At 49.1% G+C, this 14,390-nt stretch overlaps 1 protein-coding gene across 1 annotated transcript in view; it reads right to left on the reverse strand.

Moving 5' to 3' along the window:
- RAB17 (RAB17, member RAS oncogene family) overlaps nucleotides 1-14,390 on the reverse strand; it is a 45,219-nt gene that overhangs the window by 25,759 nt on the left and 5,070 nt on the right. The window lies entirely within an intron of this gene.

The following is a 14,390-nucleotide window of genomic DNA, read 5'->3' on the forward strand; positions in this document are numbered from 1 at the left end:
CACTGAAGACAGACCAGAAACTTCCCTAATGACCAGTGGAAGGAGGGCTTTCTGGAGGGAAGCGGCTGAGCCGTGTGAGGGCGAGAGTGGGGCCGGCGGGGCCACGCGTGACCCTGTCTTTGAGCCCAGAGTCTGTGGTGGGTAGTGGCCAGACGGCTGGGGGCGGAGATGCCTCGTCCAGTTCCTAACGACTAGACACGTAACAACAATGAAGTGACAACCTTTTATTGAACACTTACTATGCGCCAGGCTGTGCTGGTCCTTGACTTGGGCTTCTGATCTCATCATCACCCTCACAGCAAACCACCCTGGGAGCCACACCCGGCAGGCCCTCCACTGGCGCTTACCCTCCAGGCCCCTTCTTGGGGGTGAGGAGGTCCTAGGGCCCCCACTTCTAGAGCACACTCCCAAATCCAGAGACGAAGGATTCCTCGCCCAGGTAACCCCACCGCCCACCCGGGCCTGCATGGGCCTCTGCGCCAGGTCTGCCCTCCCAAAGCACACCAGGCCACCAGCCTGTGCACCCAGTCCCCTCGCGACCGAGAGGCCGGCAGTGGGCAGTGTGGTCGGAGCACGGGTGTGGCTGGGCAGGCGTCTGCATCAACCCCAGTGAGAGACAGACGCAGGTGGGGAGCAAAGGAGGCCCGTGGGGCTGGGCCATCATGTCCTGGCCAGCCCTCCCAAGAGCCCTAGGGTTCTCAATGCAAGCCTCGGCTTCTGGATTGTTTTGAAGCACACCTGCCTAAGTAGGAGGATGGGATGTCGTTTGTGCAACAGTGTGTGTGCTTGGCTTCATTTGCGACTTTAAATACTTAGATAGATGGTAGGCAGACCCCGTTTGGATGCCTGTCCCAGTCCCTGAGAATATTAGGGGCAGGCCTGATTGTTTTTATCCCATTTTATAATTGAGGAAATAAGCTCAGAAAGGGACGGATAGCCCAGAGAAGGACAGCAAGTCCCCAAGTTCCATAGTCAGTGGGAAAGAGAGGGGGTGCTAAGTGGACCTGGATGTAAGTGAGCCCAGCCCCCACCCCAACCTTGGGAGGTTTGGTGGGAGGTAGGCCCCTTCACGTCCTTGCCTGGAGGCAGATAGCTAACCTTCCTAACAAAGGCCTGGGTCTCCCCCCCACCCAAGGGCACCCTTCCTCACCGTGCCCCTCACCCCAGGCCTCAGCCAGTCTTCCTTCCTGTAGAGCGCTCCCGTCCACATGTAGACAGACTCCCCCCTGCACCTGCACCGTGTCTCCCTTAGAGCTGCTTCTGCCTGGGTCCGCACCCCCTCTTCCCCTTCTCTCCTGACCCTGCTCTGAGTGGGTGTGGCCCCCTCCTGAGCCCTGGAAAGCTCCCGATGATCCCGTTGCCTCCAGGCTGCTCTGACCACCAGTCCTCCGCCCTCACCCACCTATGAGTGCCAGCTCCCTGCGAGCACTTTCCTCTTGCGGCTTCTCGGACCCACCTTCCAGCCACTGCTCCCCCTCAGTTGCTGGTTCCTCCCTGTGTCCAGGACCTGCACACCCTGGAGGCCACCATCCCCCTCTGGCCCTGCATCCCTCCCCCCTCCATCTGCTCTCACCACCCTGAAGGGCACGTAAAACGCTGACGGTTCCCAGATGGGGGTCTCCCTCCTAGCCCACCTCTGGAAAGTCCGGAGTCCTGCACCAGACTGCCTCCCCGACACCGTCTCTCGGATGCCCACTGGTTCTCAGCCTACCGAGTCCAAACTCCACATCCTGATTTACCCCCAAAACTTGCTCCACCTGCAGCCTTCCCGGCTTAGTTGATGGCACCTCTCTCCTTGCACTTCATTTGCTCAGGCCAAAACTTGGCCCAAGGTTCCGCATCTCACCCAGACCAGCGATTCAAGCCCTCACTGTGGCCTGGAAGGCATTGGTCATCTGCTGCCTGCCAGCCTCCCTTATCTGTGACCTCTGACCTCATTCTGCTACTCTCCACTGGCTGCGCACGACCCCAACTCGGGCTCCTTCTCCCTGGAAACTTCTCCTCCCAGATGCGCACGTGGTTTGCCCGCCCTCCTACCCTCGTCAGGGCTGTATTTGCTTCCTGCGGCCATTGTAAGAAATGACCATAAACTGGGAAACTGGGTGGCTTGAAACAACACAGACGGACTCTCTTACAGTTCTGGAGGCTAGAAGTCTGCAATGAGGGTGTTGGCAAAGCTGCTTCCTCGTGGATTCTCTGAGGGAGACTCTGTCCCTGGCCTGTCTCCTGACTCGCGGTGGCTGCTGGCAGCCCTTGGAGTCCCTTGGCTATGACTGCATCAGGCCAGGCTCTGCCTGTCCTCACAAGGCCTCCTCTGTGCGCCTCCTATTCTCACAAAGACACTTGCCTTGGATTTAGGGCCCAGTGGTTAATCCAGGATGATCTCTTCTCCAGATCCTTACTTAACTCAATTACATCTGCAAAAACCCTTTTGCCAAATAATGTCACGGTCACGTGTACCATGGGTTGAGACGTGGGCACGTCATTCAGGGGGCCACGGTTTGGCCCACAGCAGGGCCTGCTCACACATCACCCTCTGCAGGGGACCTTCTCTGACCCACCTACCCAAGCACTCCCTACCCCACAGCCTTGCGGTATTTTCTCCATGACATGACAACTCACATACTTTATAGTTTCCTTATTGCCTATCGCTGTCTCTTCGCTATTGTAACTGCAGGGCCGGGAACAAAGCCTGGCACATAGTAGTCACCGGGTAAGTCAGGGCTGAACAAAGCTTCACATGTCTCTGTGTACACAATTTCTGGATGCTGCTGGAGCAGACTGACTCATCCATGAGCCCAGTGTGAAGAATTCCTGAATTAGAAGGAAGGATTTCTGAAGACAGGAAGACCAATTTTTAAAGTCAAAATTAATATTACACTTAATGGAAAGGCAGGAGTATTCTAACTAAAAACAAGGACCAAACAAGGATTCCCTGTATAAATTTTCCTTTTATTATTATGTTCCATGACATTATATATCCTTGTTCACACATTATGATAGGAAAGAAAGAAAGAAAGAAAGAAAGAAAGAAAGAAAGAAAACAAAGAAAAAGAAAGAAATTAAGAAAGAAGGATGAATGTCATTATTTATGTATAATTTTATACTTAGAAAATCCAAAAGGACATCAGCTATAAAATTATTGAGAACAGACTTTTAGAAAGTAANACAAAGAAAAAGAAAGAAATTAAGAAAGAAGGATGAATGTCATTATTTATGGATAATTTTATACTTAGAAAATCCAAAAGGACATCAGCTATAAAATTATTGAGAACAGACTTTTAGAAAGTAACCAGATAAAAAGTAATTAAATTACCAAACTTTACTTGCTGGGAGACACAAGGAGACTGGAACATGAAGACACTTAAGAGGCTCCCAGGGGCTGCACATCATGACCTTGCCGCTTCCTCTAACCCAGCTTAACGCAACACCAGCTACCATTTCATTAGTGTGCTTGACAAAACATGGAACATTCTACCTGTCAGTCCTAGGCTGTTAAGAACCTATGCCCCATTTCTTGTCTCAGTGGGATAACGTGATTCAGCTTTCAAGTACACCACTTATAAATAAATGTTCTGAGCACAGCCCATGGCGGGATGGACTTATTATCATGCACACATTCCCCATCCTTCCCAACACATGCCTTCTAAAGGAGTTCTGACTTCTCTCCTTGTTCCTCAGTCCCTGCTATCCACGGGCCTTCTTTCCCAGCCACCTGATTCCAGGCCTCACAGGGCTGACTTGGGGGTGCGGGTGGTGAGGGATGGGGCTGGAGAGGAGGAGGTAAAGGGGGTACAGAGCCCCGAATGCAAAGTGGGCAAGCCTGTCTGCACGTTCACGCTCCCTGTGCATGTCTTCCCAACAGCGTACAGGCTTAACTGTGAGCGTGTTCCTCTGTTTAGCGTGTCTGGTCCAGTTCCTTTTCATGTAATTAAGGGTACGGTTCTGCTGCAGTCTACCACCTTGCTGTTCTTTTCTGTTTGCTCCCTCTCCTCCTTGTTCCTTTGTTCTTCCGTTCTACTTGCTTTTGAGTTCATCAAGTAGTTGTCGTACTCCCTTCCCTCTCCTTTACTGGTTTCTTAAGTATATTATATCTTATTTTTCAGTTCTCTCATTTCTACTGGGTACTTTTTTTTTTTTAGAATGTCTAAATCTCTTCTGAAATTCACCCTTCTTTGCCTATTATATGATCTTTCTTTCCATACAGATTCTTGACCATATTTGTCAGAATATTTTATTTATTTATTTATTTTTATTTATTTTTTTTAAGTAGGCCTCATGCCCGANCTACCTTCTACTGGGTACTTTTTTTTTTTTTAGAATGTCTAAATCTCTTCTGAAATTCACCCTTCTTTGCCTATTATATGATCTTTCTTTCCATACAGATTCTTGACCATATTTGTCAGAATATTTTATTTATTTATTTATTTTTATTTATTTTTTTTAAGTAGGCCTCATGCCCGACCTGGGGCTTGAACTCACAACCCTGGGACTGAGAGTCACATGCTCTGCTGACAGAGCCAGCCGGGTACCCCCCTCAAAGTATTTAAAACTCCCTGTCTACTAATTCCAGCATGTGTTTAGTTTGTAGTCTATTTCTATTGATGGGTGGTTTTTTGTTTTTTTCTTGACCATGGGTCACATTTTCCTGTTTCTTCATTTGTCTGGGAACTGTTGGTAGGTATTAAATATCATGAATGATGGGTTGCAGAGCTTCTAGATTCTTTTCCTTTGGAGAGTGTTGACTTGTTCCTTCAGCCAGTTAAATTACTGGTGGATCACCATGAGCCTATGGAAACTTTGCTTTGCACCTTGGTAGGGTGGGGCCCATTTGGAGTTGCCATTAATCCTAGGGTGAATCTTAGTGCTGGCACATAGCCTTTGCTCCTACACTGAGGCCCTTCTGGGGTCTGAACGGAAAGCCTGCGGAGTCTACCAAGCTCTTGTACTCGGAAGGACTTAAGCTCCACACTCTGTCTCTCCTACAGTGGGCAGAAGCTGAGGCTTGGTCAGCTCTTCATGCCCTACGGGCTTCTCGAAGTCTTACCTGTGTGTGCACTGATGAGAGGTCAGCTAAGGATCTGAGCACAATCAATGTGCAGAATTTGGGGGCTCTCTCCTCTGTGGCTCCCTTCTCTTTAAGATCCCATCCCTCCGCCCAACAACAACAGAATACATACTCTTCTCAAGCTCACATGGAACATCCATCAAGGTAGGCCACATTCGGAGCCATAAAACACACCTTCATAAGCATAAAGAATAGAAATCATACAGTGTCTGCCCTCAGTTCAACAAAACTAACCTAGAAACCAGTAACAGAAAGATAACAGGAAAATCCCCCAAATACATGGAGGTTAAACAATACACTTTCAAATAACACATGAGGCAAAGAAGAAACCTAAAGGGAAAATTAAAAATGTCTTGAACTAAATGAAAATGAAAATGCACCTCAATCAAAATTTGCCAGACGCAGCCAAAGAAGTGTTCAGAGGGAAATGGATAGCGGAGAATGCACATAATTTGAAAAGGAGAAAGATTAAAACCAACAGTCTAGGCTTCCACCTGAGGAAACTAGAAAAAAAAAAAAGAACAAATTAAATCCAAAGTAAACAGGAGAAAAGAAATAATCAGAATTAGAGGAGACATCAATGAAATTGGAAACAGGAAATCAATAGAGAAAATCAAAGAAGCCAAAAGCCGGTTCTTTGAGAAGATCAATAAACTAATAAGCTGCTAGCCAGGCTAAGAAAAAAGAGGGAGGAAACACATTATTAATAAGGGCCAGGGCCAATAAAAGGATAATGAAAGAATACTATGAACATCTCTATGCACACAAAAGTAATGACCTTGATGAGATGGACCGATTCCTGGAAAGCCACTATTTGCCAAAACTCACACAAGAAGAAATCATCTGAGTAGGCTTAGACGTATCAAAGAAATTGAATCAATAATTAATAATCTTCCAAAACAGAAAGCACCAGGTCCAGATGGGTTCACCGGTGAATTCTACCAAACGTTTAAAGAAGAAATCATACCAATTCTCTACAATCTCTTTCAGAGGACAGAAGTACTTCTTAACTCATTCTATGAGGCCAGCATTACCCTAATACCAAAAGCAAAGATATAATAAGAAAACTAGAGACCAATATCTTTTATGAACAGATGCAAAAATCCTCAACAAATATTATCCAATCAAATCCAACAATGTGTAAAAGGAATTATTCACCACAACCAAGGGGAATTTATCCTAAGTACACAACACTAGCTCAACATTCAAAAGTCAGTTAATGTAATCCACACTCCAGCACCCATTCATGACAAAAACTCTCCATAAACGAAGATGTTGGTCCTTATTTTGTAGCCACTCTGGCAGCCAGAACTGCATTCTCTGACTGCTCAGACTCACCAGTTCTAGCTGTCCTGCCCCGAGCACACAGGGGAGGCCCTCAGAGGAAAGTTGTATCAACACACATCTCAACTAGAGTAGGTCCCTTCCTTCCAGGGCCAAGATCTGCCCCCCAGCACACACACACACACACACACACACACACACACACACACACACACACACAACGGCATCATGCCATTCCAGGCTCTGTGCTGGGACTTGACCCTACCCAACCTTTGACTGCTCACAACTTCCTGTGGCCTAGGCCCAGCTTTATTCGTCTTCCACAGGTACAGGAACTGAGGCTCAGAGAAGTCAGAGACCTGCCCTGGGTCCCACAACCTGCAAAGGAGAGTGTAGGCTCCAAACCCAAGGTCAGGCCCTGAACCCCCCACCCTCTGCACTTGCTTTCCAACCCGTGCTTTCCTCTCTGCAGTGGGGGAGGGCAAGGCGGAGGCCAGACAGGCCCCACACTGGCCTCTGCAGGGAGTGGAGGTTCTAGCTGCAGGGGTGAGAAGCAAGAGCCCTTTCATTCAAGTGTTCCCCCAAAACCCATCCTATTACAAAGCGTGGGGAGGAGCCCTGCACCACCTGCTGGTTGGGGAGCTGGTTTCCAGATGGGCCTCCTGACTGGGGCTGGTGCTGCCGTTGCCCTGGGGCTCCACGGCACAGCTCATCTCCCTCTTTCCCCGGCTGCAGGGTCCCCAGCCCCTGCCCGGCCGGCAGGGACAAGGCCACCATGTCATCAGTTCTTCAGCTGTAAGAAGCGACAGGGACTTCAGTGGGAGGGCACTCTGGCTCTCATGGGGGCTGGGCTGAAGGGATTCAGGACTTGCTGCAGTTCTAGGGACCAAATGATAATCTGCCACCTCTCCAGAGTCCCACTGCTGTCCTTTTGTTCCTTCTTGGTCTCTGTTCTTGTGGCCAAGTGCTTAACAAGAGGATATGATCGTGCTAGTTGGTCACTTAGAACTAACAAATGACGTAGGGAGTGTGTGCTCGTGTTACAACCATCATCTCTGTTGGGGAAACTCCATGCCCAGCACCTGTCGGCTGGGGCCCGGGGAGTGCTGGGGGCGCCTCACAGCGTGTGATCCATGCAGCCACGAGTGGGACCAAGCTCAGATGGACCTGGGCTTGGTCTGATGTTCTGTCGGGCAATTAACCTCACAGAGGGCCCTGGCTGGGTTACATTCTGCGCTAGTTTCCTGGGGCTGATGGTAACTAATGACCACAGAATGGGTGGCTTCAAACAACAGACATGCATTGTCCCACAGTCCTGGAGGCTTGGAAATCAAGGTGTCAACAGGGTTGGTTCCTTCTGGAAGCTCTGAGAGAGAATCTGTTCCATGCCTCTCTCCCAGCTTCTGGTGATTCCTGGCCATCCCTGGTGTTCCTTGGATGTGAATTTGAGGGGGTGCTCTTCAACCTAGTACAAGCACTTAGAGTCCAAAGACTTCTCTTGGTTCAGGAACCCTCAAAGGCCTGCACCTCAGCAAACTCCCAGCTGGCTTTTCACAGAGACAGACCTACTGGAAAGCACGCTGACTGACCTTCTCATGAGTGTTTATGGCATCCAAGGTCACATGAGTTAGATTGGGTCCTCCCAGAATTCGTATGTTGAAGTCCTAATGCCCAGGACTTCAGCATGTGACCTCATTTGGACCTAAAGGCAAACAGTGGTCATCAGGTTGAAGTGAGGTCATCACAGTGGGACCTAATCCAGTGTGACAGGTGTCCTTACAAGAAGGGGAAGTGAGGCCAAGATGGAGGGGATGCTTCTATAAGCCAGGGGAAGCCAAAGATTGCAGCAAACCACCGGAAGCCAGGGAGGGGCAGTCTCCAGTATATNAAAAAAAAAAAGAACAAATTAAATCCAAAGTAAACAGGAGAAAAGAAATAATCAGAATTAGAGGAGACATCAATGAAATTGGAAACAGGAAATCAATAGAGAAAATCAAAGAAGCCAAAAGCCGGTTCTTTGAGAAGATCAATAAACTAATAAGCTGCTAGCCAGGCTAAGAAAAAAGAGGGAGGAAACACATTATTAATAAGGGCCAGGGCCAATAAAAGGATAATGAAAGAATACTATGAACATCTCTATGCGCACAAAAGTAATGACCTTGATGAGATGGACCGATTCCTGGAAAGCCACTATTTGCCAAAACTCACACAAGAAGAAATCATCTGAGTAGGCTTAGACGTATCAAAGAAATTGAATCAATAATTAATAATCTTCCAAAACAGAAAGCACCAGGTCCAGATGGGTTCACCGGTGAATTCTACCAAACGTTTAAAGAAGAAATCATACCAATTCTCTACAATCTCTTTCAGAGGACAGAAGTACTTCTTAACTCATTCTATGAGGCCAGCATTACCCTAATACCAAAAGCAAAGATATAATAAGAAAACTAGAGACCAATATCTTTTATGAACAGATGCAAAAATCCTCAACAAATATTATCCAATCAAATCCAACAATGTGTAAAAGGAATTATTCACCACAACCAAGGGGAATTTATCCTAAGTACACAACACTAGCTCAACATTCAAAAGTCAGTTAATGTAATCCATACTCCAGCACCCATTCATGACAAAAACTCTCCATAAACGAAGATGTTGGCCCTTATTTTGTAGCCACTCTGGCAGCCAGAACTGCATTCTCTGACTGCTCAGACTCACCAGTTCTAGCTGTCCTGCCCCGAGCACACAGGGGAGGCCCTCAGAGGAAAGTTGTATCAACACACATCTCAACTAGAGTAGGTCCCTTCCTTCCAGGGCCAAGATCTGCCCCCCAGCACACACACACACACACACACACACACACACACACACACACACACACACAACGGCATCATGCCATTCCAGGCTCTGTGCTGGGACTTGACCCTACCCAACCTTTGACTGCTCACAACTTCCTGTGGCCTAGGCCCAGCTTTATTCGTCTTCCACAGGTACAGGAACTGAGGCTCAGAGAAGTCAGAGACCTGCCCTGGGTCCCACAACCTGCAAAGGAGAGTGTAGGCTCCAAACCCAAGGTCAGGCCCTGAACCCCCCACCCTCTGCACTTGCTTTCCAACCCGTGCTTTCCTCTCTGCAGTGGGGGAGGGCAAGGCGGAGGCCAGACAGGCCCCACACTGGCCTCTGCAGGGAGTGGAGGTTCTAGCTGCAGGGGTGAGAAGCAAGAGCCCTTTCATTCAAGTGTTCCCCCAAAACCCATCCTATTACAAAGCGTGGGGAGGAGCCCTGCACCACCTGCTGGTTGGGGAGCTGGTTTCCAGATGGGCCTCCTGACTGGGGCTGGTGCTGCCGTTGCCCTGGGGCTCCACGGCACAGCTCATCTCCCTCTTTCCCCGGCTGCAGGGTCCCCAGCCCCTGCCCGGCCGGCAGGGACAAGGCCACCATGTCATCAGTTCTTCAGCTGTAAGAAGCGACAGGGACTTCAGTGGGAGGGCACTCTGGCTCTCATGGGGGCTGGGCTGAAGGGATTCAGGACTTGCTGCAGTTCTAGGGACCAAATGATAATCTGCCACCTCTCCAGAGTCCCACTGCTGTCCTTTTGTTCCTTCTTGGTCTCTGTTCTTGTGGCCAAGTGCTTAACAAGAGGATATGATCGTGCTAGTTGGTCACTTAGAACTAACAAATGACGTAGGGAGTGTGTGCTCGTGTTACAACCATCATCTCTGTTGGGGAAACTCCATGCCCAGCACCTGTCGGCTGGGGCCCGGGGAGTGCTGGGGGCGCCTCACAGCGTGTGATCCATGCAGCCACGAGTGGGACCAAGCTCAGATGGACCTGGGCTTGGTCTGATGTTCTGTCGGGCAATTAACCTCACAGAGGGCCCTGGCTGGGTTACATTCTGCGCTAGTTTCCTGGGGCTGATGGTAACTAATGACCACAGAATGGGTGGCTTCAAACAACAGACATGCATTGTCCCACAGTCCTGGAGGCTTGGAAATCAAGGTGTCAACAGGGTTGGTTCCTTCTGGAAGCTCTGAGAGAGAATCTGTTCCATGCCTCTCTCCCAGCTTCTGGTGATTCCTGGCCATCCCTGGTGTTCCTTGGATGTGAATTTGAGGGGGTGCTCTTCAACCTAGTACAAGCACTTAGAGTCCAAAGACTTCTCTTGGTTCAGGAACCCTCAAAGGCCTGCACCTCAGCAAACTCCCAGCTGGCTTTTCACAGAGACAGACCTACTGGAAAGCACGCTGACTGACCTTCTCATGAGTGTTTATGGCATCCAAGGTCACATGAGTTAGATTGGGTCCTCCCAGAATTCGTATGTTGAAGTCCTAATGCCCAGGACTTCAGCATGTGACCTCATTTGGACCTAAAGGCAAACAGTGGTCATCAGGTTGAAGTGAGGTCATCACAGTGGGACCTAATCCAGTGTGACAGGTGTCCTTACAAGAAGGGGAAGTGAGGCCAAGATGGAGGGGATGCTTCTATAAGCCAGGGGAAGCCAAAGATTGCAGCAAACCACCGGAAGCCAGGGAGGGGCAGTCTCCAGTATATTTTGAAAACATTCTTTTGGCTGCAAGTTACTAAATTAACTCAAGCTACCAGGAATAGAANAAAAAAAAAAAGAACAAATTAAATCCAAAGTAAACAGGAGAAAAGAAATAATCAGAATTAGAGGAGACATCAATGAAATTGGAAACAGGAAATCAATAGAGAAAATCAAAGAAGCCAAAAGCCGGTTCTTTGAGAAGATCAATAAACTAATAAGCTGCTAGCCAGGCTAAGAAAAAAGAGGGAGGAAACACATTATTAATAAGGGCCAGGGCCAATAAAAGGATAATGAAAGAATACTATGAACATCTCTATGCACACAAAAGTAATGACCTTGATGAGATGGACCGATTCCTGGAAAGCCACTATTTGCCAAAACTCACACAAGAAGAAATCATCTGAGTAGGCTTAGACGTATCAAAGAAATTGAATCAATAATTAATAATCTTCCAAAACAGAAAGCACCAGGTCCAGATGGGTTCACCGGTGAATTCTACCAAACGTTTAAAGAAGAAATCATACCAATTCTCTACAATCTCTTTCAGAGGACAGAAGTACTTCTTAACTCATTCTATGAGGCCAGCATTACCCTAATACCAAAAGCAAAGATATAATAAGAAAACTAGAGACCAATATCTTTTATGAACAGATGCAAAAATCCTCAACAAATATTATCCAATCAAATCCAACAATGTGTAAAAGGAATTATTCACCACAACCAAGGGGAATTTATCCTAAGTACACAACACTAGCTCAACATTCAAAAGTCAGTTAATGTAATCCACACTCCAGCACCCATTCATGACAAAAACTCTCCATAAACGAAGATGTTGGCCCTTATTTTGTAGCCACTCTGGCAGCCAGAACTGCATTCTCTGACTGCTCAGACTCACCAGTTCTAGCTGTCCTGCCCCGAGCACACAGGGGAGGCCCTCAGAGGAAAGTTGTATCAACACACATCTCAACTAGAGTAGGTCCCTTCCTTCCAGGGCCAAGATCTGCCCCCCAGCACACACACACACACACACACACACACACACACACACACACACACACACAACGGCATCATGCCATTCCAGGCTCTGTGCTGGGACTTGACCCTACCCAACCTTTGACTGCTCACAACTTCCTGTGGCCTAGGCCCAGCTTTATTCGTCTTCCACAGGTACAGGAACTGAGGCTCAGAGAAGTCAGAGACCTGCCCTGGGTCCCACAACCTGCAAAGGAGAGTGTAGGCTCCAAACCCAAGGTCAGGCCCTGAACCCCCCACCCTCTGCACTTGCTTTCCAACCCGTGCTTTCCTCTCTGCAGTGGGGGAGGGCAAGGCGGAGGCCAGACAGGCCCCACACTGGCCTCTGCAGGGAGTGGAGGTTCTAGCTGCAGGGGTGAGAAGCAAGAGCCCTTTCATTCAAGTGTTCCCCCAAAACCCATCCTATTACAAAGCGTGGGGAGGAGCCCTGCACCACCTGCTGGTTGGGGAGCTGGTTTCCAGATGGGCCTCCTGACTGGGGCTGGTGCTGCCGTTGCCCTGGGGCTCCACGGCACAGCTCATCTCCCTCTTTCCCCGGCTGCAGGGTCCCCAGCCCCTGCCCGGCCGGCAGGGACAAGGCCACCATGTCATCAGTTCTTCAGCTGTAAGAAGCGACAGGGACTTCAGTGGGAGGGCACTCTGGCTCTCATGGGGGCTGGGCTGAAGGGATTCAGGACTTGCTGCAGTTCTAGGGACCAAATGATAATCTGCCACCTCTCCAGAGTCCCACTGCTGTCCTTTTGTTCCTTCTTGGTCTCTGTTCTTGTGGCCAAGTGCTTAACAAGAGGATATGATCGTGCTAGTTGGTCACTTAGAACTAACAAATGACGTAGGGAGTGTGTGCTCGTGTTACAACCATCATCTCTGTTGGGGAAACTCCATGCCCAGCACCTGTCGGCTGGGGCCCGGGGAGTGCTGGGGGCGCCTCACAGCGTGTGATCCATGCAGCCACGAGTGGGACCAAGCTCAGATGGACCTGGGCTTGGTCTGATGTTCTGTCGGGCAATTAACCTCACAGAGGGCCCTGGCTGGGTTACATTCTGCGCTAGTTTCCTGGGGCTGATGGTAACTAATGACCACAGAATGGGTGGCTTCAAACAACAGACATGCATTGTCCCACAGTCCTGGAGGCTTGGAAATCAAGGTGTCAACAGGGTTGGTTCCTTCTGGAAGCTCTGAGAGAGAATCTGTTCCATGCCTCTCTCCCAGCTTCTGGTGATTCCTGGCCATCCCTGGTGTTCCTTGGATGTGAATTTGAGGGGGTGCTCTTCAACCTAGTACAAGCACTTAGAGTCCAAAGACTTCTCTTGGTTCAGGAACCCTCAAAGGCCTGCACCTCAGCAAACTCCCAGCTGGCTTTTCACAGAGACAGACCTACTGGAAAGCACGCTGACTGACCTTCTCATGAGTGTTTATGGCATCCAAGGTCACATGAGTTAGATTGGGTCCTCCCAGAATTCGTATGTTGAAGTCCTAATGCCCAGGACTTCAGCATGTGACCTCATTTGGACCTAAAGGCAAACAGTGGTCATCAGGTTGAAGTGAGGTCATCACAGTGGGACCTAATCCAGTGTGACAGGTGTCCTTACAAGAAGGGGAAGTGAGGCCAAGATGGAGGGGATGCTTCTATAAGCCAGGGGAAGCCAAAGATTGCAGCAAACCACCGGAAGCCAGGGAGGGGCAGTCTCCAGTATATTTTGAAAACATTCTTTTGGCTGCAAGTTACTAAATTAACTCAAGCTACCAGGAATAGAAGGGATTTTATTAGCCATCTCCTGAGGTGGCTTTTCGAAGCCCAGGACAGCGAGCCTGGAACCTGCCTCTCTACTTCTCCCTGCTCACAGCAGCCCTCAGCTCTGGGAAGGACGAAGGATCAGCCCTGCCTGGCTGTCAGTCACTCAGTCTCCACCCCAAACTCACATACCCATGGCCCATTGACTGTCCAGTTGATGAACATGAATAAACATCTGAGCAAAAAGGGGGTTCTTTGGAGCAGGGCAGACAACCTTCAGAGCAATGGCTGTTATTTTAATGAGGATCGTGTAATAATTCTTACTCATGCCATGCACGGCCTACAGACTCTAAAACGTGACCACCAACCTGGTTTTATAGTGTTTCAATTTATCAGGGCAAATGTACCTAAAATGCACTCTGATTCCAGACAGAAAAGACACCGGTGGCTATGCTGAAACCACCAATGGGTCCCTGCAAAATCCACCTGCTGAAGCCTAAACCCACCCCCCTCGCCCCTTCACCCCCATCTGATGGTATTAGGAGGTGGGGCCTTTAGGAGGGGAGTAGGCTATGAGGGCGGAGTCGTCATGAATAGGATTAGTGCTCTTGTAAAAGAAACCCCAGATTGATCTCTCCTCCCTTCCACTGCATGAGGACACAGCAAGTCTCTCAACCTGGAAGTGGGCCTCCAGTGAACACCAAATCTGCCAGCACCTTGACCGTGGC

The sequence above is a fragment of the Ailuropoda melanoleuca genome, chromosome 2 (genome assembly GCF_002007445.2).
Source record: "Ailuropoda melanoleuca isolate Jingjing chromosome 2, ASM200744v2, whole genome shotgun sequence".
Lineage (NCBI taxonomy): Eukaryota > Metazoa > Chordata > Mammalia > Carnivora > Ursidae > Ailuropoda > Ailuropoda melanoleuca.